The sequence below is a fragment of the Schistocerca gregaria genome, chromosome 7 (assembly GCF_023897955.1).
Source record: "Schistocerca gregaria isolate iqSchGreg1 chromosome 7, iqSchGreg1.2, whole genome shotgun sequence".
Taxonomy (NCBI): domain Eukaryota; kingdom Metazoa; phylum Arthropoda; class Insecta; order Orthoptera; family Acrididae; genus Schistocerca; species Schistocerca gregaria.
Window position 1 is genome coordinate 187,624,037 of NC_064926.1, and position 25,184 is coordinate 187,649,220.

The following is a 25,184-nucleotide window of genomic DNA, read 5'->3' on the forward strand; positions in this document are numbered from 1 at the left end:
CTAGGCGCTACAGTCTGAAACAGCGCGACCCCTACGGTCGCAGGTTCGAATCCTGCCTCGGGCATGGATGTGTGTAATGTACTTAGGTTAGTTAAGTTTAAGTAGTTCTAAGTCTACCGGACTGATGACCTCAAATGTTAAGTCCAATAGTGCTTAGAGCCATGTGAACCATTTGAACCGTTCCCAAGTCAGCCGAGTACAACTACTCGCTACCGGTCACTAGCGGGAGCTTCGCCCCGGTATCTCTTATCATTTGTTACTAGAATTGTAAGACTAGCATACGCTACGTAAGCTACCCTAGACTACCTCAAGAAAACATAGACTAGTTTTCCTAGTGATCTGATCAGTTAAGGTCGTACCTACACTACCTATACGTTAGATGTGTTGCGTACCTATAGATGGTTCAAATGGCTCTGAGCACTGTGCGACTTAACTTCTGAGGTCATCAGTCGCCTAGAACTTAGAACTAATTAAACCTAACTAACCTAAGGACATCACACACATCCATGCCCGAGGCAGGATTCGAACCTGCGATCGTAGCGGTCGCTCGGCTCCAGACTGTAGCGCCTAGAACCGCACTGCCACTCGTACCTATAGAGAGTTACCTTATATCTATCGAATTCTTTGCATATGCTATGTGTGTTACTGTATCCCCAAAAATCGGAAGCGATGGACCATCAAAAAACTGTGTGAGGATATACAAAGGGCCGGGTAAGCTACGAAATACTTTTGTTCTACGTAGTTATCCTCCTGTCTGTTACTAAAAAAAAAAATAGTATTTATAGCAAGATTTAAACTGGCTTGTTTAATTCGGGTATTATTCGAAAATTGTCGATTTATAACGTGAAACAGAGGAACTTTGTAGTAAAAACAAAAGAAAAAAGCACTACTGATTTATCGTATGGGCCTAGAAACCGCAATATTTCAAAAAAGGTAAAATTACGGAAAAACGAAAGACAACAATATATCAAACATTGCTTCAATACTTTGGAGAACATAAATAAAATATGTCTCCGTTATTCATGAAAAACTTTCATATTTATCAATAATAACAGGAGACGTGCCTTTGATTATGATAAAAAAAGTTTCTATTGGGTACAAAATAACAACAATAATTGCACATATTTCTTATGTTTGTTGATGTAAAATGTACTTTTATCAAAAGTAATTGCCGTGGTTGAACGAAAGTGCAGAAATTACCAAATCAACAAATATTTATTACTTTTAAAATGCAATTTATGTTCTGTGAGGATATAAAATAAACAATGGACTGACACTGAATGATATGCTGTTTCAATCCTGTAGAAAACAAACAACCAAACAAACAAGAAAAGCCGCGCGCCTTGCCACGGTCCACGCGGCTCCCCTTCGTCGGAGGTTCGAGTCCTCCCTCGGGCATTGGCGTGTATGTTATCCTTAGCGTAAGTTAGGTTAGTTAGATTAAGTAATGCGTAAGCATAGGGACGGGTGACCTCAGCAGTTCGGTCCCATAGAACTTACCACAAGTTTCAAAAAAAAAAAAAAATCATGGAAGTCGACGACTCCCAGCGTCTCTCTTGCTTTCCCTTCCCATGATATCAGTACCACCGGCGATCCTACCATTTACTGCGTCGGTTATGTGATGTACTGTAACTTCCGCGCCGCAGTTTTGGCAGATTGTAACTCTCCTTGTCACACGTAAACGTGTGAGGCTACACACGCAAATAGAAGTCACCGCTAGTGACAACACTTGAGACGTAGCTAATGGTGTCCATCCGCTCTTCCTTAAAAGTTGCGTACGCGGAGACCCTCAAAGAGAACACACGAGAAAAATTTTAAAACTGCCATCAAAACATCTTCGGGATAGCGGCAGTGAATGAACGCATCATAACGCTGTTCTAACTGCAATCATGGGGTTTTGTGATAGTGCTTGGAAGCACATAATTATGCGCATACTACCACCACCGATAGTTGACAGTGTGCAACATGGAACACGACTTCGTTCGACGGGAGCTTTTGGTGATTCGTCATTTGAGGTGTTGCTTGATCTAAATAATCGGAAAAAGGCAGGGAAGTATTGTCTGAATGAAGAACAAGGGCTGCAATTAATAGGAACACGGACCGTAAGCGAGGAGCAAATTCACAGTCAGATCCTCCACCTACGATAGAAACGATGAGAGTATACCCAAACAGTATGCTCACCTGCAGTTTAGGGAAACAAGGCCTTTTGTCAATTAAATGAGTAATTGATTATTTGTAAAAAAAATTTTTGTTTATTTATAGACGCAGTTACATTCTTATGACATAGTCATAACCGGTTTCGGCTATACAATGTTTGACAACGCATGAACCTGTGTTCAGTGTAAGCCACATTTAGAAACTGAAGATGGTGATTGTATGGCCGAAACCGATTATGACAATGTCATAAGAATGTGATTGCGTCTATAAATTGGGCCTGAAGTTTTCTCCCAACCATAAAACAAAGACTTGGAATGATGCATCTGAATCTCTTAGTAGACCTGACACTTCTTGAGAGCCGGCCGGAGTGGTCGAGCGGTTCTAGGCCCTTCAGTCTGGAACCGCGCGACCGCTACGGTCGCAGGTTCGAATTCTGCCTTGGGCATGAATGTGTGTGATGTCCTTAGGTTAGTTAGGTTTAATTAATTCTAAGTTCTAGGGGACTGATGACCTCAGATGTTAAGTCCCATAGTGCTCAGAGCCATTTGAACTTCTTGAGAGATCACGAGCCTTATTCCATGTACAGGCATCTAATTCTTCGAAGACAGACCTCCATGTGTGGCTATGTTGATGAGGGCACAACAGAACATACCGAATGTAGATACGGCTGTATGCCGGTGTCACTGATACCGATCGGCAGCTACTGAACAAGCGCGTAAGACTTAATGTAAGTGAGACACTTCATTACGGAACTGAATGATGTATCTTGGGCGACATTTCCGATGCTTCTTCAACAAAGGCTTGTATAGCGCGTTATCTCATTAATCAAACCCCATTACTGAACTACGAGAGACTGTAACAGAAGATGGAGAAGCAACGCTGCGAAGACACCTGAGGTCAATAGTTCCACCGGACAAATAGCCAACACCAAGTTTGGTTCCATAGGAAATTACCACAAATTTCCAATATGCATGCAAGTACCTTCTATCACTGCCTTTGGCTGCTTCGTTACTTGTTAGCATTCTAAGTAAAAGTGTGTAAATTTTACTTATGAAAATGTCTGCGTTTCAGCTTGTATTTTGAAGTACCGTAATAAATCGTATCCACCTCCTTGAAGTACAGAAACAACATACATCTACGTCAATGAGTTTATGGAGAGAAGTACCTGACAATTAATCGAAGCTGGCTTAACAGTTGTTATTTAAAAAATCAATAATTAAAACAGGATCTCTAGAAAACAGTCGGCAGAACTCAATCTCAGATATTGCTTTTTTTTTTCTTTCGGAAAGTGGAAAAGGCATTTATTTAATTTTTTATTTCAGAGAGAAGCGCCATTGGTAACAGAATAATTCTTTTCTTTATGTTGCTTTCTGGCACAAATTTGTTATTAAATACATTACCTACACTACACGTTCTATTCTTTACGTTTTCTGACTTCTTATATAAAAATGACGACATCTGCTACAAGGACAAAGAAACCAGCAAATAATATAGAATGCAACTAATGAAGCCCAGATGTATGCAGGTATTGTGCCACCTCCAGAATCCGACCACAAGGTAGAAAAGTGATCCGATTATAAAACAGAACTCACGCATCACTTCACCACATACAACATTCAGAGTGCATTTTGTTGTTTATCTTGGGTTGGGGTAGGTATCGTTAGACACAGTAGATAACACAATAGAATTGCTACGATTTGAGAGACTTTGCTGGACTCATGTAGATATGACATTATGTACACAGGCTGAAGTGGCGAGTGAAAATTTGTACTAAGGCCGGGAATTTGACCCGGGTCTCCTGCTTACAAAGCAGGTCCGTTGGTCATTAGGCCACATTTTCAGAGCGGTTCCAACAACTGCAAGGATTACTCGCCGCTTCAGTCTATACATATAAAATCATATCAGTATAAGACCAGTACTGTCTCTGAAATTTTATTTATTTCATTTGTACAAATATCTGCACCTGGGTTTCACGCTGGATCCGCCATTTAAATTCGAAGCTGTGGTTCTATTCCAGAACATGGAGAGCCTTGGAATTTCTCTTCGGTGCAAGGGGGAGTTTTAAATAGACTGGAGTGGTAGTTGAGAGTTTGGATAGAGGACGGAAGCGTGCCAAGGTAATCCATGTAGTTGTGTGAAAGACGGTGCCAAGGTGGTTAACATACCTGCCTTGTAAGCAGCAGATCTGCGTTCGATTCCCGCCCTTAGTACAAGTTTACATTCAAGGCTTCAGACTATATATATGAAATTAGCAAATAATATTTCCGCAAGAAGAGCCCTAAACTTTGCCCTATGCTGATCAAGTGAATAAATTAAAATGATATTATGAATCTGAGATACAAATGTCTGCTGGTCCCCGCAGATTTTTCAGAACTCATAAACAGTCTACTAAGTCATATAAAGAACTGACAGCATGATTACAAATTAAAAATTTTGTTGGGATTGTGGAACATCATTTTAGAACGAAATGCTACTCGATGCACACAACAGAGTTAGAGCAGAAATCTTAAAACTTCGCAGTCCCGATCTGAGTGACATGCTGCAAGTGACAGAAGCTCAGGAAGTACAGGACTTGACAGAGAAGTTTTCACGCGCCCGTACTTGCAGCCATGAACGGAGGATGCTGTACAGGAGCAGGCACCTCGCAAACAGTTCATGGTGCTCACCGACACGGGTGTAAATAATTCGCAGCACGAGCGAGCCCACACAACGGCCCCCACGCGCCAAAGTCATGTGCTATGTGCTCAGTAACGCCCATCCGTAAACTTTCCTTTATCCGTTAAGCATAACGCAAACAATGGCGTAAAACAGAACACACTCAGCAAGTACACTCCTGGAAATTGAAATAAGAACACCGTGAATTCATTGTCCCAGGAAGGGGAAACTTTATTGACACATTCCTGGGGTCAGATACATCACATGATCACACTGACAGAACCACAGGCACATAGACACAGGCAACAGAGCATGCACAATGTCGGCACTAGTACAGTGTATATCCACCTTTCGCAGCAATGCTGGCTGCTATTCTCCCATGGATACGATCGTAGAGATGCTGGATGCAGTCCTGTGGAACGGCTTGCCATGCCATTTCCACCTCGAGCCTCAGTTGGACCAGCGTACGTGCTGGACGTGCAGACCGCGTTAGACGACGCTTCATCCAGTCCCAAACATGCTCAATGGGGGACAGATCCGGAGATCTTGCTGGCCAGGGTAGTTGACTTACACCTTCTAGAGCACGTTGGGTGGCACGGGATACATGCGGACGTGCATTGTCCTGTTGGAACAGCAAGTTCCCTTGCCGGTCTAGGAATGGTAGAACGATGGGTTCGATGACGGTTTGGATGTACCGTGCACTATTCAGTGTCCCCTCGACGATCACCAGAGGTGTACGGCCAGTGTAGGAGATCGCTCCCCACACCATGATGCCGGGTGTCGGCCCTGTGTGCCTCGGTCGTATGCAGTCCTGATTGTGGCGCTCACCTGCACGGCGCCAAACACGCATACGACCATCATTGGCACCAAGGCAGAAGCGACTCTCATCGCTGAAGACGACACGTCTCCATTCGTCCCTCCATTCACGCCTGTCGCGGCACCACTGGAGGCGGGCTGCACGATGTTGGGGCGTGAGCGGAAGACGGCCTAACGGTGTGCGGGACCGTAGCCCAGCTTCATGGAGACGGTTGCGAATGGTCCTCGCCGATACCCCAGGAGAAACAGTGTTCCTAATTTGCTGGGAAGTGGCGGTGCGGTCCCCTACGGCACTGCCTAGGATCCTACGGTCTTGGCGTGCATCCGTGCGTCGCTGCGGTCCGGTCCCAGGTCGACGGGCACGTGCACCTTCCGCCGACCACTGGCGACAACATCGATGTACTGTGGAGACCTCACGCCCCACGTGTTGAGCAATTCGGCGGTACGTCCACCCGGCCTCCAGCATGCCCACTATACGCCCTCGCTCAAAGTCCGTCAACTGCACATACGGTTCACGTCCACGCTGTCGCGGCATGCTACCAGTGTTAAAGACTTCGATGGAGCTCCGTATGCCACGGCAAACTGGCTGACACTGACGGCGGCGGTGCACAAATGCTGCGCAGCTAGCGCCATTCGACGGCCAACACCGCGGTTTCTGGTGTGTCCGCTGTGCCGTTCGTGTGATCATTGCTTGTACAGCCCTCTCGCAGTGTCCGGAGCAAGTATGGTGGGTCTGACACACCGGTGTCAATGTGTTCTTTTTTCCATTTCCAGGAGTGTATATTTACAGAAGAACAGAAAAGTAAATGTAGTTCCAAGTAGACCCCAATTACGGAAAGTTGAGATACACAAGATCACGTAGTCAGAATACAAAGACATTCCTCCTCGCAGAACTCAGTGCAACCGAATTAAAAATTACACCAATCGTGAAGTTGAAGACACAAAGCACACCTTCGCTGTTACAAAATAATCAAAACAGCTCTGCCCAGACTGAAATCATATCATGCACTCATCCAAGATTTAAAGCGCAGCCGGCCGCGGTGGTCTACCGGTTCTAGGCGCTCAATCCGGAACCGCGCGACTGCTATGGTCGCAGGTTCGAATCCTGCCTCGGGCATGGAAGTTTGTGATGTCCTTAGGTTAGTTAGGTTTAAGTAGCTCTAAGTTCTAGGGGACTAATGACCATAGATGTTAAGTCCCATAGTGCTCAGAGCCATTTGAACCATTTTTTAAAGCGCAGCCGTCATTCAGAAGAAAATCTCCGATATTTGGTTTCCGACGAACAATTGCAAATTGTCCATCACTTTACTATTTCTGAATCACAACGTGAAATTTCAGTCGTGTACTGGTGCATCAGTCACTTTACTTAAGGAGATAGCTCTCTTTGAATACATGAAAGATATGAATTTTTCGTGTTTCCTTTCCAAGAAAAAAATTAATGCGGATATGATGATTTAGTTTTATTTCTTACATTTTTGCCTTTAAGAAATCATTCTTGCGTCCACATAGGATATAACTGCTGTACCAGGTGAAAGGGCCTCTTGCAACCTAAGCACAGGTCATTCCATAAGCCCTCGAATTGCACCAGTATCAAAATTATTTCGTTAAAGTTCTTCTCAACTATCACCATACGTAGGATAATTGAAAAATATTAAGTTCTAACAAAATCATGACGTATTGAAACAAATATCATTTTCTTTGACCCCAAAATCGATGCAAAACTATGCACCGTAAAGAGACTTTTGAAGATATAGCAAGAGACGTTTGAAGATATAGCAACACAGCTAGGTACGACGGCATCGAATTCTGATAAAAATCGTAGGTACCGTTGTCAAGTAATGTTGCCCTGCAGCATGAAAAATTCAGTTTCCTGAAAAACGCATACAAAGTTTTCGGCGACAGTTTTTGTAGTTAAGTTAAACACACCTCTGGTTCAAATTGTTCAAATGGCTCTGAGAACTATTGGACTTAACTTCTGAGTTCATCAGTCCCCTAGAACTTAGAACTACTTAAACATAACTAACCTAAAGACATCACACGCATCCATGCCCGAGGCAGGATTCGAACCTGCGACCGTAGTGGTCTTGCCGTCCCAGACTGATGCGCCTAGAACCGCTCGGCCACACCGGCGGGCAAACACACCTCTGGTCAGTGGTCCCTGGACCATAGAGTAACCGTTCCAGATCCAAACGGTCCTCTTCCGTCTTCTCCATGGTCATGGTGGTCCTGCGGGACTCTATGAAAGCTTCTGTCATCCGCTGTTCTGCTCGCCCGACATGCTTTTCGTTCGCTTTGTGCAGAAGTAGAAAGGACTTGTACGATCTCATGTTAGAGCACATTTAAAATTTCCATCACACCCTTTCGGCCGTCGTTGAAATTACAAGTCGATTATTTTTTTCCCGCTGTGAATGATTTTCGGAGCCACTTTTTCACAAACCATCTTGTAACTCGATATCGGAATTTCTGGCGAACTTGGGGTGAGCACTACAGTACGGTAGACATCTCATAGATCTTTCTAAAACAAGAAATGCATTTTTGAAATTTTCAACGAGGACAACCCCCTTAATTAGCAAACATACTCGTATAACCGATTAGGACGCTCAAAACTTAAACAAACGAATCTGCGTCTCACAACTTATAATGCCGAAAGCAATTCCGTTTTCAAGAAGGGTACAATAAGAGAAAAACACAAAAATACTACCTACACAGTAGCATTCACTGTAATTCAGTCCAGCACTAGTCCAAACATATTTGCAGTTGACGCAATAAATTCTTTCGGTCAGGGAATTCGAAATAATCTACATGTTGTCAGTACTCAGATTTCACACAACAGTACTAAACATCTATGTGACAAATATAAACGTTTGTCCAATGACGCACTGGATTATGTAACAAATTTCGAAACAGATATTATGCTTAAAGATAATGCCAAACCTAAATATTATGGAGCACATCCATTACCAAATGCCGTTCGAAGTGGACTAGCTACTGGACTGGAACGACTAGAACAAAGAGACGTCCTGAAACCCATTTCAAAGGACAGTGGGCATCTCATCTAGTAAATAACGGGAAAGAAAACGGAAAAGCTATAATCTATGCAGATTTCAAATCAACAATAAATTCTCAACGGGTAATACACTGATAGCTAAAAAAAAGGAACAAAAGGAAATTTGCAATTATTTTGCTACGAAATAGAGTAAACAGGCGACAGTAAAGTAGAAACAACGTGAATAACTCAGAAAACGTAAACAACTGCAACGTGCATAACGGAAGACCTTTTTTTGTCAACTTAACGGATTTGCGCACACATTCCGTCAACTGGTTAATGTGCTCAGCATGGGGTGTTACCACGTCAGACTGCAATACAGGTCTGACAACGACGAGGTGTGCTGTCAGTCATGTCACCAGTCTAATGTTGAGTCAGTAACTCCCATTCCTCCTGCTGAGTTGCTCGCAAGTCTTGGAAAGTGGTTGGTGAATGCTGCCGTGATGCACACTGTCTCCCTAGCGTACCCCGGCCATGCTTTATGGGATTCAAATCGAGAAAGCGAGCAAGCCACGCTATGCGTGTAGTATCTTCCATTTCCAAGAAAATATCAACCACCCATGCTCCATGAGGTTGAGCATTAGCGTCCATCAACACGAAGTCTGGGTCCACACAATCTCGCAACAACTGCACATGAAGTACCAAGATCTCGTCACGATCCCTGACAGCGTGGAACCTTCCTGGTGCACCGTTACAATTTCCGTAAGGGGTGTCCGAATGGTCATTATAATCCCTGTCCACACTATTAAGGATCCTCCTCAACATCTGTGTCTTTTCACAACGTTTTGATTCCGAAATCGTGTTCCACGTTCACTCCAGATGCGAATACTTCGAGAATCACTCTCCAGACCAAGGAACTCATCTGCGAAAAGAACATTGACCTACTGTTCGATGGCCCAAGTGGCATGTTGGCCACTCCACCCCAGACGCTCCCTTCTATGAAGACGCACCAGAGGTACACATACAGAAGGTCTCCGACAATAAAGGCGATTCTGTAAAAGCTTTATGTACACCGTTTGTCTCCATACAACATATCCAGAGGATGCTGCGAGATCAGAAGCCAGTTGTCATGCCCTTACGGCCAAATAACAGTCCTCTCCTTTTAATATCACACGTGGTCGGCCATGCCATGGTCTTCGGAATACTGTTCAAATGGTTCAAATGGCTCTGAGCACTATGGGACTCAACTGCTGTGGTCATTAGTCCCCTAGAACTTAGACCTACTTAAACCTAACTAACCTAAGGACATCACACACATCCATGCCCGAGGAAGGATTCGAACCTGCGACCGTAGCAGTCGCAAGGTTCCGGACTGCGCGCCTAGAACCGCGAGACCAGCGCGGCCGGCTCTACAAATTGTTGCCATATCTTAGGAATAACACAACGGTTCACATGAAGCCTTCAGGACACAGCAGTTTGTATTATGTATGTTTGCAGTTGGAGATATTCAGCCTCCAAATAATTCTTCAAATTCATGGTGAGCCTTCAGACGTCCTTTATTCTGCATAATGCGCTTCCCTACTACTTTCGCTCAAATGACCATCATCAGGCATAAGCTGGCATGAACAGCTGGAAAGTCATACCATAACAGGAGTGCAAAGGAAAGGACCGCCAAAGGTTCGCCATAAATTTTAAGTTTGTGGCTGTCCTACTTCCGTTTTCCTTACGGTCCTCCCCTGCAGAGAGTATGGTAGTCGTCTTCTTTGTGCCTTTCTGCACCGTCTCTGATTGTGTATACAGCGATAGTGGATGTGCGAGTACGCGGCGAACAGCTAGCCTATTTGATGGGTGCCCTGACATTGGAGTGGCTGTCCATTGACCGGAACGTCGTCTTCCGTGAAGAACACAATTGTACTGCCACCTTAGGACATTTTGTATGATTATACTGTGAATGAGGCATAAATCAGGGAAATGGTGGTTTGTTGCTGTAATTTTGGCCACAATAGCAGATTCATTGCCACGGTCACTCATCGAGGAATAAATGGACACCGTGCGGTTCTAGGCGCTTCAGTCTGGAACCGCGTGACCGCTACGGTCGCAGGTTCGAATCCTGCCTCGGGCATGGATGTGTGTGATGTCCTTAGGTTAGTTAGCTTTAAGTAGTTCTCAGTTCTAGGGGACTGATGACCGCAGATGTCAAGTCCCATAGTGCTCAGAGCCACTTGATCCAATAAATGGATAAATAAGCGAGAGGAATTTCTTTCTCGAAAAACAGCAGAAGCTTACCAGCGAATTCCTCTTGACAACGAAACAAAAACATTTATGTGAACTAATATGCACGAACGTATTAGCGCCTCCCCTTCAGACGTGCCTCAGCGCATACTCTGCTCCAGCGTTTTTTAGAACAAATGACGACGCATATTACATAATGTTCGCATTACTTGGACGATATAATTGTGTCCGTAAAGATACTGGACGAAAATCTAAGTAATTTAGAATCCGATTTTCAGGTCGTAACAAACGCAGGATTGAAATGAAACCTGCAAAAATGATCGTTTCTTACTACAAGAACCGAAACCAACATTTAGAGGCCATCCGAAAGTTGCGCTCTTCCAAAACTGTTCAAAAATTACAACGGAATTAGTTGTTACCTAGAATTCATTCCAGACGTGTCTCAAATTGCATTACCTATACGTCATCGCATATATAAAACTATTCCTTTCACATGACTCAGGAATACGACCAACCATTTTAAATTTAAAGGGGAAGGCTTTAGACACGGACAGCAAATTCGGTTCATCTTTGGGTGGTCGCTTTTGTACAATATAAAATGTAAGACTAAGATATTTTGATTAACTCCCATCCCTTCCACCGCTACCCCCCCCTTCCCCATAATTCTTTTTGAGAAAACCATTCCTAAAGTTCATGACGTACTATGGACTCAAAATAGACGGGATCGATAGATAATTGAAAACCGAGATTTTTTCATCATCTTGTCTTGGGTTCGCAAATGTGTAATTTCTTATAAATAGAGGAAAGAAACTCATACGACTGTCGTCTACGTCCAAAAGAGAAAGGCTACACAACTGCAGGCCGCTGTAGTACGATCAAAGCATTTGGGTATGGAATAGAGAACTTTTGTTCGATTCCCAAATGCATTCTGCATGTTTTTAATTTGTAAGTCTTCGTTTTTAAAACCGTAAGTTTTTGATAGGTAATTTTGTCTGATATAGGATGCGTGGGACGCAGAAACCGACATCGTCATCAAATGAAACTGTATGGTTCCAAAGACCTTTTCATGTCACAAACGCCTGTGATTTATATATATGCAGACTACAGCGACAAATGAATATTTGCACCAAGGGGAGATTTCGAACACAGCCCAGGCAAATAAGCTAACAAGCTAACCACTAGGACGGCTTGGTATAGTGGCTTTGCACAACGGCATGGACTACCCTAGCACTCCTACCTCCTCAATACAAATTCCTTTTCACGCTACAGCCCCTTGGTATCCCCCTTGAACTCGAGCAGCATTGCTCACCCACTTTATGTGAATAGTACCTCAGCATTGAACGAAACAGGGCATCCTGCCTGAAAGCAAAGCATAGTTGCTTGAATCAGATGAAACTACATGCTTCCAGAGATCTTTTCAAGACTCAAACATCTACGATGTACATATGGGGACTGAAAATTTGTACCACGGGCGGGACTCGAAACTAGTCTTCTAGTCACTAGGCAGCAACGTTAACGATTACGTCAACCTGTCACTGTGACTTTGCACAACTGCGCGCATTACTCTAGCATACCTCCCGTCTCCTGAGCAGGAGATCAGGGGTTGAATCCTGGCTTGGTACCAATTTTCATTCATCGCTTCAAATTGTTTATTAACATCATAGATGTTCGAGAATTGAAAAGGTCTCTGTAACCTGTGTTTCAGGCAGGATCCTCCCTTTCGTTCGACGGCGAGGCGCTATTCCAACACAACTGGAGAGTCTCTGAAATACTGTTCCAGTTGAGGCGTGAATGAGAATTTGAATTGGGACAGGGGAGCATGCTAGGGTAGTCTGAGCAGTTGTGCAAAGCCACTCTGCCACTGTGGCGTAGTGGTTAGCGCATCCACCTAGTGAGCAGGAGGCTTGGTTCGAATCCCGGCATTAGTACAAATTTTCGTTCGTCGTTTCAGTCTGGATATGTACACAATGCAATTATACCTGAAATCATGTTTATAGATGACGGCGGTCAACTGACTTCCACAGTAGAAGTAATACCGCCAAACTGCACACCTTTGTGCCAGCCACATGATGGTTTTATCTACAAGTTAAAACTTTATTGCAATCTGCATCTAAAAACATAGCGGTAACTGCACAACCGTGCGGATACGCTAATTATTCGCAGCACAATTTCCTGTGTCATCCGAACAACACACAGCCAGAGCAAAAATGCCAGTCCCATAAAGACTCGTCACTTGCGCAAGATCCACCCAGCGCCACGAGCGCCACTGAGAACGAAGATATCCACTTCGCCTTGGCCAATTGCCGGCCGAGTACAATCCGCCAATGACCGAACGAAAACGGACAGAAGCCTACTCCGAAGGTAGAAGAGCAGCTCTCGCCCACTTGTTTATAGATCATCGTCCAGGGCTGACTTAGACAGGGAACTTCGTCTAGTGAACTCTTAGAAGTCAACAAACAGTTGCTGCAAATTGCATTTGCTATGCAATGTGAAGTTTACCTACGATTATTTGCACTTAGCCACTGAAGTCCTTTTTTGTGTTACATTACATGCACCGGCGTTTTCGTTCAACGGCGTTTATCTTATGGGTACATAAGCGGCAGTCGAAAGAGTTTCGTTGATTTCTATCAAAATACGCGTTTGTAGACCGCATAAATGGATGATGAAAAATGTTCAGTTAGCGTGTCATAAACTTTAGGGGTGGTTTTCTCAAAATCGGAGGGGTGTTGAGGCAAAATAAAGGCTGAACACAAGCAATATGCCAAAAATGAGACGAATCTGTTGGCCGTGTCCGATGCCTTCCCCTTGTTAGTTAAATCACACTTCGATCTAGCCACACCAGTGGTGCTAACAGTCACAGGTATACAAATTCTCGTTGCAGCGTCCCTGCTCTTGCCTCCGCCGCAAGCATTAAAGCAGTTCAGCTTGCCACACCGAACACATAAGAATACATGTGGACTGAAGCACAGTGGTTAAAGCAGGGCAACTTAGGTTTCCACTAGCCTGGCAAACTTCACGTTACCCTTCCCGCCAGCTGCACCTGACAACAGTTTGAGCTATCAATCCAACGTTACAAGCTAGCCACACGTTTGCGTAGGAATTTGATGAACAAAATAAATTTAAAGGCGATTGAGGAGAAAGTAAGAACTGGGGAATGTATACCAGCACAGCTAGAAGCCGGGCAGGTAGACAAGCAAGACTCCGGTAGCCTGCTTTGGTTGGGCATAGCTTGTCTTGGATAACAGTAAAGCATCCTGTCACTTCTGCTTGCCTGCTTGGCTAACAGGCAAGTATGGGCGGAATGTGTACGCCCCTGCTGGCAGTAGACACATCCTAACATGGCATCAGTGCAGTTTTATAATACAGTCAGCAGCGAGCTCCCTGAAGCTATCACGACTAAAGCTCCGAGAAAGGCTCAAGAGAATTATACTCAGTTAGAAAAAAAATATTGATAGTCATTTATGGAGTTACATTACTCAGTATACGGAAGACGTTACCTTGTTACTGATCACGACCCATTCACTGCATTTTTCTTCCATCAGAAGATGTAAGGTATCAAACGTCTCAAAAGCAACAACGATGGGGCTAATTCTGTCTAACCATCAATATAATGATATTTATCACCCCCCTTCAAAGCAGACGAAGATACTCTGCCTTGATTACTATTTGGGAATTATATGGAATTTGATCCATCAGAATCATGTTTTCAAATGAAACAATCTCGATAAGCAACTGTACAAGCTTTTCTTACAAGCTTTTCTCATTGATTATTGGTGACTCACCGAAGCAGCAGAAAATGATCATCACTTACAGTCGAATGAGTTGGCCTCATGACAAGCATTCAATTTCAGATTTGTTAGTTTGATAACACCATGCGCAATCCAACAGTTTTCTACGGAAACTGGTATAATCTTGTTAAGGTGCGTTCTGTACGCCAACAGAGAGACGCTTCTGCAGTGCTGCCTCGTTTTTCAAGAACTGAGTGATATTGTGATATTCTCGTGCGTTATATAGCCAACAGCATTGCGTATTTTTTAGTAACATTTATTATTATCTTAGGGAGTTACACAGTTAATTTAACATTATAAATGAGAAATGATTTGGCACTTAATACAGCTTATTGCGGTGAGTTGTTACTGCGAGGCAGAATCCGTGTAGACGTAGGGGAATGTCGTCCATCCTCAGTGAGGGTCACTCGTCTCCCGCCTGCTGTCTAAAGTGCGCGTCATTTATGACGGCGGCCGAGTTTAGGTTCGTTCTGCGCATCTGACGTCACAAAACACAGTCAGCCAATGAACAGAGAACGATGTTGCCAGAGCTCGACTGCAGTGCAGAGCTCGGACGATTGTCTTCAGTTTTAGAAACGTTCTGTCATAAATAAAGTAATTGAAGAAAAGCAATGTCTTGATAGCAGACTTTCTTCTATAGAAAATTTGGAAAAGCATTATTTACACCAATTGCTTCATATTCTATTAATTAAGTAAACCAAACAAGCCTCCTAATTCAGGCGATAGCAAGGAAAGGTGTTTGTATCATTCTCACTAACTCCTTTTTCGCCACAAAGAACAGCAGTATTTTTTTATTTCCTACTGTACTTCGACGAAACGTGAGTAATTCATAATCATACCAACAGTGTTTGTCGGTATTTTGCGTGATACTTTTAAGTCCTCAGTGAGATATATAGAATGACGAGCTGTGTTAGTGTAATGGTTAAAGTGTATGGTTACTAAGAGGAAGGTTCTGAGTTCAAACCTTGATATTCTTTATTTAAAAACAATATCGAAGTGCCTTACTTCATGAGCTTTATTTGTTTGAATGAAATTTTTTGAAATTTCTAGTGGCAACTAAAATCGATCATAGGAAAGTATATGCTATGGGTTTTTACCTGAGCAAACTCTTCAAAATTTCGTGCAATGGTTTAGTACATCTAATGCTTCACAATAACTGCGTTGAACATCGAAACGAAATGAAGTCATTTATGGGGGGAAAGCTATCAGTCAAGATGACGTGTAAAAATCATATTTTTGGCCGAAATAGTTTTTGTGAAATCAAATGATAAAGTGGGTCAAAGGAGTCGAAACACCATGTGTCTGCACAGGCGAGCAGTGCAATGATGTCAAAATCGTGCACATCGCGGAATGCGGGGAGCACGTCTCTGTAACGGCGAAAGGGTTAATGCCGCCGTGGTGGCATTACTTCATAAACTGCGCGCTCCCCCCTAAACTTAAGTTTGCGAACTATCTACATGACTACTCTGCAATTCACATTTAAGTGCTTGGCAGAGGGTTCATCGAACCACAATCATACTATCTCTCTACTATTCCATTCCCGAACAGCGAGCGGGAAAAACGAACACCTAAACCTTTCTGTTCGAGCTCTGATTTCTCTTATTTTATTTTGATGATCATTCCTACCTATGTAGGTTGGGCTCAACAAAATATTTTCGCATTCGGAAGAGAAAGTTGGTGACTGAAATTTCGTAAAAAGGTCTCGCCGCGACGAAAAACGTCTATGCTGTAATGACTTCCATTCCAACTCGTGTATCATATCTGCCACACTCTCTCCCCTATAACGTGATAATACAAAACGAGCCGCCGCTTCTCTTGGCGCGTACTACTGGCAAAGCAGCAATCTCCCGCGTCTGGGCGGGCATGCGCGAACCGCCAAGATAAAAGAATTGAACTATAGTGCTGATGGACGCACAATTCGATGATTTTCGTGAAATGTAAGTACCACAATTACGGTAGCGCGATCCATTATCTAAGGAGCTCGCTGCTTGCTTACTTTGCCATTCAGCTTTGGTTGCTTGATTTCACAAAAATTTGTGGCCTCTGTCGTATCATTAAGATTGATTCCACGAGCTTCCCAGATGAACAGATTTGTTGTACCTTCTCCATACACTCTTCTACTCTTTTTTGTACTTCCCCAAAGTGTTAGTGTCGTATTGTAACGGGGTGTGAGTTTTAGAAAACTTTGCTCTTTCATTTTGATTTATGTTCGTAATTAGAGCAAATAAATGTCTGTTAATATCAGTCTTAGTTTAGATTCTTTAAATTGTGCTACAAATTTCACATGGCTAGGTGACTCACTGATAATATACATAACTTGGTGCGAACCTAAGCTTGGTGTCCTCCCTTGATAGCCTTAACTTTGTTCACTGTGGAAAAACTGAACGATCATTGTCTTATTACCCGGTGAAGGTAACAAACATTGCAGTCCCTCTTTTTTTATTATTATTGCTTATAAAAATGTTTATTGAATAGAGAGAGCTGTGTCGACTTCCTCTACGATGATAATTTTCCTGTGTGTTGTTTCATGACTGAGAACATAATAGCTCACTCCATACAACCAATATCTTACAAGGAACTTTCATATCGACCCTTATCCGGATTTTCCTATTGATTTCCTTCGATATCTTGCAGTTCTGACTGTACAGTCAGACATACCTCGACGATTCAAAACTTGTAGAAACAATTTTTGTATGAATTTGCAGCTTGGAGATTGATCTGCTGCTGCACCATATGCTAGTATGTTGTATGCGAACTATGTGTTGTTTATTATTCCTTTCTTGTATATGTATCTGTATGTCGTCTGATTTTGACGAATAAATTGACAACATGGGAATAGTAATTTAAAGATCTATTGAAATCTGGTGAAATACAGTATTTAAAAAATGCCAAAAAACTGGAATACATAAATTATTATACAAAACATAAGAAGAGTGATAGAACAGTCAATATGTATTATAAAGGCAAGTGTAGCAAACTGAGAAACGAGTCCCGGTACGATCAAGGGAGTTATATCACGTGGTAGCCTTCTATCCCCAATCAAGGAAGAAGGTTTTCGTTTTTACCAGAAGGGCGTGCTCTTGAATATGGAAGGGCTGGGAAGTTTCACCATCTAGCAATTTCCAGACTTTCAAAACATTAGAGAGTATTCGAGAACATACCAGAACATTCGAGAGCATTCCAGAACATTCTACACTATTCAAGAGCATTCCATAATATTCCAGATTATTTCACAATTATCCGGGATGTTCTGGAATGTTTTGGCATAGTATGGAACATTTGGGAAGATTCCAGAATGTTTGGGACCATTCCGGAATATCGCAGATCATTGTGGAACATTCCAGAACACTCTGGAATGTTGTGGAATGTTCTGGAACATTGAGGACCATTCGAAGCCGTTTTGGTAAGTTCTGGAATTCGCCACTGGTGGGGCTGATCATTGGTAAGGGCATATAAAGCAAGACCCGTCGTGGGTTCGAATGTCAATTTCTTATCAGTGCCCAAGGGGGAACCGAAAAAGAAGTGCAGTGAGTGAATAGAAACAAAAAGTGAAGTGTGAGTAGTCAAAGTGATACAGTGACTGAATGTAAATCGAAAACTGTGTAAAGTGTACTTAATGTACTTTTTAGTGAAAAAGTAAAACAGGAGGAAGTCTTCCTATTTCTGAAGCAAAACGTAGAAAACAAAAATAACAGCGAAACAGACGAACAGAGCGGAGCACATTTAAGTTCCCAACGAAGGAGAGTGAGCACCGTGAGTAACAGAGAAACCGAAGAACAACGAAATGAACGGATTGAGGAATCAAGAATTGTGACACAGTCTTATAATAAAAGTCTGCGAACTCAAGCCAGCGATGAAAATATCACCTTACGAGGAGCGCGGATGAAGACAAGTAAACAGTACACCCTAACAAATGAAGCATTCCACTGCGACCCAACGAAAGAGTATAACAGACACAAACACGTCGTAATGGGAAAAATGTATAACATCTGCCAATTTTACAATGCGAAAAAGTTCAGTACAGAAACATAAGAATCCTGTTTCATGAATGGAAAAAGTCTATTACCACCACTCGAAGCATCTCTGCGGGAATTTTTTCATGACCGGGGAAACACCAGAATCAAAACACTTTCTTCAAAATATGAGAGTGTACAACACCTGGTTCCAAATGACTTTCATCGATGTTTCTTTTATTAGTACTAATAAAGGCGAAATTGACTATGTTTTATCCATCCAAGGAAAAATCTATCACAACATGGGTTCATTACTACCACTACCCAACGAAGGCCATGAATTTATGCAAGTACTTTTCATCAGAAATAAAGAACCAGAAATTATCAACAATGCACAAGTACCAGTTGACTGAGACAAGAAGTAGTCCAACATCTTACACAAATACAATCAACTGATTCACATATTCTAAACCGCGCTAAACCAAATGATCCATGATGACTATAAAGTTATAATTCAAACCGACAAAATACCACATGCAGAATATGAACGTCAATTTGATGCACCGCAGATAGACAAAGTAGCCATTGTAACTGTAGACAATAAAACACAAGCCGTGGCATAATTGTACAACGAAGAAGAGGACTGCAGCACATTGCAGAGGCACACCGTTCGTATGACACCCTCCAATATCCATTAATATTTCCGCACAGAGAGGGCAGATATCATTTAAATGTGAAACAAATCCAACCTGAAACACGTGTAGAAACAAATCATAATGTCGCTTCCAGGGAGTTCTATGATTACTAACTTACTGATGAGAGACAATGGAATATACAACCACATTTTCAATACTCACCGTCTATTCCAATAATTCCTGGTAGATATGTATGCTAAAATAGAATGCTTAAAATAAGACTTAATAGGAAGAAACTAATCGCGGAAGAATACATCCAACTTCGAGGTCCAATCATAAATGACGGAAACATTGACAACATTGGAACAATGATAGTCTTTCCCTTATCATACATAAGAAATGGTTCAAATGGCTATAAACACTACGGGACTTAAAATCTGAGGTCATCAGTCCCCTAGACATAGAACTACGTAAACCTAACTAACCGAAGGACATTACACACATGGATGCCCGAGGTAGGATTCGAACCTGCGACCGTAGCAGCCGCTTGGTTCTGGATTGAAACGCCTATAACCGTTTGGCCAAAGCGGCCGACGTACATAAGAAGTCAGAGACACATACACAAATACACTCATGATGCAATGATCTACATTAGAAAATATTTCCAACTCAGAACCAGCAGTCGAGATAAATGCATGCTTGAAAAGTCACGTCCCCGGTCACACAACCAAACACTGCGACTAATAAAAAATATTAGCATTGAACTATCGAAAGATTAGATTAAACAACATCACATTTTGCTCAACAACTTTTACAAATACGCACATGTACTTTTAACCACACACCAGCCTTGTTAAACACAACAGTGATTTCTGAAACACAGTCACTACTGGAAACGAAAGCATCGACCAATTTATCTAATCATTATTGACAACTATACGAATCCAGACTGGCTATTTGAAAGGGCAATTTTGGCAACTAAATATAATATTGTCGACGAAACCAACTTTAATATTCAAAAGAAAATTCTTGGTGAACAGAGAATATACGAATCGAAGCCGGCAGCAGTGGCCGAGCGTTTCTAGGCGCTTCTGTCCGGACCAGCGACCGCCACGGTCGCAGGTTCGAATTCTGTCTCGGGCATGGATGTGTGTGATGTCCTTAGTTAGGTTCAAGTAGTTCAATGTTCTAGGGGACTGATGACCTCAGATGTTAAGTCCCATAGTGCTCAGAGCCATTTGAACCACTTTTTAATAGGAATCGATTGACACGATGGTAAACGTTGATGAAAGTGTGACCTTCTCTACAGAATTACTAAACTCTTGCTAAATACCAGGACTGCCATTACACTGCCTTCGACTTAAAATTGGATCTCCAATCATACTACTCAGAAATCTCAACTCACCAAAACTTTGTAATGGAACAAGAATTATCGTCAAGCAGCTATCGAATAACATCTTCAAGCCGAGCTTATGACAGGAAGTGCAAATTACACACACTGTTTATCCCTACTATACTACTGACCTCTACTGAACTGCCATACCAACTTAAATGACTTCAATTTAAAATCAAATTAGCGTACAGTTTTACAATTAACAAAGCACAAGGACGTCTTTAAAATATTGCGGCGTCAGCCTCAAAGACTCCAGCTTCAATCACGATCAACTTTACATAGCTTGCCCTCCAGCAGGAAATTCGAAAAATTGGTACACATATACTACGAATCCCCCACTATGAACCATGGACCTTGCCGTTTGTGGGGAGGCTTGCGTGCCTCAACGACACAGATAGCCGTACCGTAGGTGCAACCACAACGGAGGGGTATCTGTTGAGAGGCCAGACAAACGTGTGGTGCCTGAAGAGGGGCAGCAGCCTTTTCAGTAGTTGCAGGGGCAACAGTCTGGATGATTGACTGATCTGGCCCTGTAACACTAACCAAAATGGCCGTGCTGTAGTGGTACTGCGAACGGCAGAAAGCAAGGGGACACTACAGCCGTAATTTTTCCCGAGGGCATACAGCTTTACTGTATGATTAAATGATGGCGTCCTCTTGGATAAAATATTCCGGTGGTAAAATAGTCCCCCATTCGTATCTCCGGGCGGGGACTACTCAGGAGGACGTCGTTGTCAAGAGAAAGAAAACTGGCGTTCTACGGATCGGAGCGTGGAATGTCAGATGCCTTACTCGTGCAGGTAGGTTAGAAAATTTAAAAAAGGAAATGGATAAGTTAAAGTTAGATATAGTGGGAATTAGTGAAGTTCGGTGCCAGGAGGAACAAGACTTTTGGTCAGGTGAATACAAGGTTATAAATATAAAATCAAATAGGGGTAATGCAGGAGTAGGTTTAATAATGAATAAAAAAATAGGAGTGCGGGTTAGCTACTACAAACAGCATAGTGAACGCATTATTGTGGCCAAGATAGACACGAAGCCCACACCTACTACAGTAGTACAAGTTTATATGCCAACTAGCTCTTGAAATTATGATGAGATAAAAGAAATTATTCAGGTGGTGAAGGGAGACGAAAATTTAATAGTCATGGGTGACTGGGATTCGAGAGTAGGAAAAGGAAGAGAAGGAAACGTAGTAGGTGAATATTGATTGGGGCTAAGAAATGAAAGAGGAAGCCGCCTGGTAGACTTTTTCACAGAGTACAACTTAATCATAGCTAACACTGGTTCAAGAATCATGAAAGAAGGTTATATACATGGAAGAACCCTGGAGAGACTAGAAGGTTTCAGATAGATTATATAATGGTAAGTTAGAGATTTAGGAACCAGGTTTTAAATTGTAAGGCGTTTCCAGGGGCAGATGTGGACTCTGACCACAATCTATTGGTTATGAACTGTAGACTAAAACAGAAGAAACTGCAAAAAGGTGGGAATTTAAGGGGATAGGACCTGGATAAACTGAAAGAACCAGAGGTGATACAGAGTTTCAGGGAGCGCATCAGGGAACAACTGACAGGAATGGGGGAAAGAAATACAGTAGAAGAAGAATGGGTTCCTTTGAGGAATGAAATAGTGAAGGCAGCAGAGAATCAAGTAGGTAATTGATGAAAGGAGAAAATACAAAAATGCTGTAAATGAAGCAGGCAAAAAGGAATACAAACGTCTCAAAAATGAGATCGACAGGAAGTGCAAAACTGCTAAGCAGGGATGGCTAGAGGACAAATGTAAAGATGTAGTATTACTAGAGGTAAGATAGATACTGCCTACAGGAAAATTAAAGAGACCTTTGTAGATAAGAGAACCACTTGCATGAACGTCAAGAGCTCAGATGGAAACCCAGTTCTAAGCAAAGAAGGGAAAGCAGAAAGGTGGAAGGAGTGTATAGAGGGTCTATACAAGGGCGATCTACTTGAGGACAGCATTATGGAAATGGAAGAGGATGTAGATGAAGAGGAAATGGGAAATATGATACTGCGTGAAGAGTTTGACAGAGCACTGAAAGACCTAAGTCGAATCAAAGCCCCGGGAGTAGACAACATTCCATTAGAACTACTGACAGCCTTGGGAGAGCCAGTCTTGACAAAACTCTACCATCTGGTGAGCAAGATGTATGAGGCAGGCGAAATACCCTCAGAGACCAAGAGGAAGATCATAATTCCAATCCCAAAGAAAGCAGGTGTTGACAGATGTGAAAATTACCGAACTATCAGCTTAATAAGTCACAGCTGCAAAATACTAACGCGAAGTCGTTACAGACGAATGGAAAAACTGGTAGAACCGACCTCGGGGAAGATCAGTTTGGATTCCTTAGAAATGATGGAACATGTGAGGCAATACTAACCCTACGACTCATCTTAGAAGCTATATTAAGGAAGGGCAAACCTACATTTCTAGCATTTGTAGACTTAGAAAAAGCTTTTGACAATGTTGACTGGAATATTCTCTTTCAAATTCTGAAGGTGGCAAGTGTAAAATACAGGGTGCGAAAGGCAATTTATAATTTGTACAGAAACCAGATGGCAGTTATAAGAGTCGAGGGACATGAAAGGGAAGCAGTGGTTGGGAAGGGAGTGAGACAGGGTTGTAGCCTCTCCGCGATGCTATCCAATCTGTATATTGAGCAAGCAGAAAGGGAAACAAAAGAAGTTCGAAGTAGGTATTAAAATCCATGGAGAAGAAATATAAACTTGGAGGTTCGCTGATATCATTGTAATTCTGTCAGAGACAGCAAAGGTCTTGGAAGAGCAGTTGAATGGAATGGCCAGTGTCTTGAAAGGAGGGTATAAGATTAACATCAACAAAAGCAAAACGAGGATAATGGAATGTAGTCGAATAAAGTCGGGTGATACTGAGGGAATTAGATTAGGAAATTAGACAGTTAAAGTAGTAAAGCAGTTTTGCTACTTAGGGAGAAAAATAACTGATGATGGTCGAAGTAGAGAGGATATAAAATGTGGACTGGCAATGGCAAGGGAAGTGCTTCTGAAGAAGAGAAATTTGTTAATATCGAGTATTGATTTAAGGCTCAGGAGGTCGTTTCTGAAAGTATTTGTATGGAGTGTAGTCATGTATGGAAGTGAACCATGGACGATAAATAGTTTGGACAAGAAGAGAATAGAAGCTTTCGAAATGTGGTGCTACAGAAGAATGCTGAAGATTAGATGGGTAGATCATATAACTAATGAGGAGGTATTGAATAGACTTGGGGAGAAGAGGAGTTTGTGGTACAACTTGACTAGAAGAAGGGATCGGTTGGTAGGACATGTTCTGAGGCATCAAGAGATCGCCAATTTAGTACTGGAGGGCAGTGTGGAGGGTAAAAATCGTAGAGGGAGACCAAGAGATGAATACGCTAAGCAGATTCAGAAGGCTGTAGGCTGCAGTAGGTATTGGGAGATGAAGAAGCTTGCACAGGATAGAGTAGCATGGAGAGCTTCATCAAACCAGTCTCAGGACTGAAGACCCCATACCACGAATAACAAAATGAATGATATTGTGTACAAAAAAGTTTTGATGATAGTGAGAATTTATTTTCAATACTTTTTTATTTCTTATACCTGGTTCACATGGCTCTGAGCACTATGGGACTTAACATCTGAAGTCATCATTCCCCTAGAAGTTAAATCTAACTAACGTAAGGACATCACACACATCCATGCCCGAGGCAGGATTCGTCCCTGCGACCGCAGCAGTCCCGCGGTTCCGGACCAAAGCGCCTAGAACCGCACGGCCACCGCGGCCAGCTCTTATACCTTAAATTTTATCCTTTTATTTTATCTATCGCACTATCTCATATCAACTCACTGAGCGAAGCTCGGTACCCAGCTAGTTTGTAATAAAATATAGAAATAGAATTGGTGAATTATGCCCACAAAATACTCTCTAGGATATTGAACAACAAATTACTACCGTATGCAGAAGCCACAGTTGGGGAATACCAGCTCAGGTTCAGGAACGAATGAGCAACAACAGATCAGACATTCAGCCTTAGATGAATAATAATTAAGTGTTACGAGTTCACTGAAATGGTGCAACAACTTTATGTGGTTTTTTAAAGTAGCTTACGACAGTGTTAATAAAAACGGTCTTTAAAGGCATTACAGGAGCTGGGATTACCACCAAAGCTAATGAGACTCATGAGGACGACTCTTAGCAACACCATGTGTAAAATAAAATTTAACGTCTAATACTGCAAAAATTTTCCGGTCTTTAAGGGACTTAAGCAAGAACATTGTGTATCGGCTACTATACTTAGCTTTGTTGTCCTCCCTGTCTAGCCAAAATTGCCAAGCGAAACGGATCGTACCACTTTCGTTGTGATGATTCCGAATATGGAATTTTTCAGGCGACGTAGCCATGCTTGGATGGAATAAAGAATATATCGTGGAAAACAATGTAGTTTTGTAACACGAAGTGGCTGCATTTGGCTTGGTCATTAGTAAGGGGAAACGAAATACATAATCAACACCAGAAACATAACAAGGGTACGGAGTCGTTTATCAGTTTAAA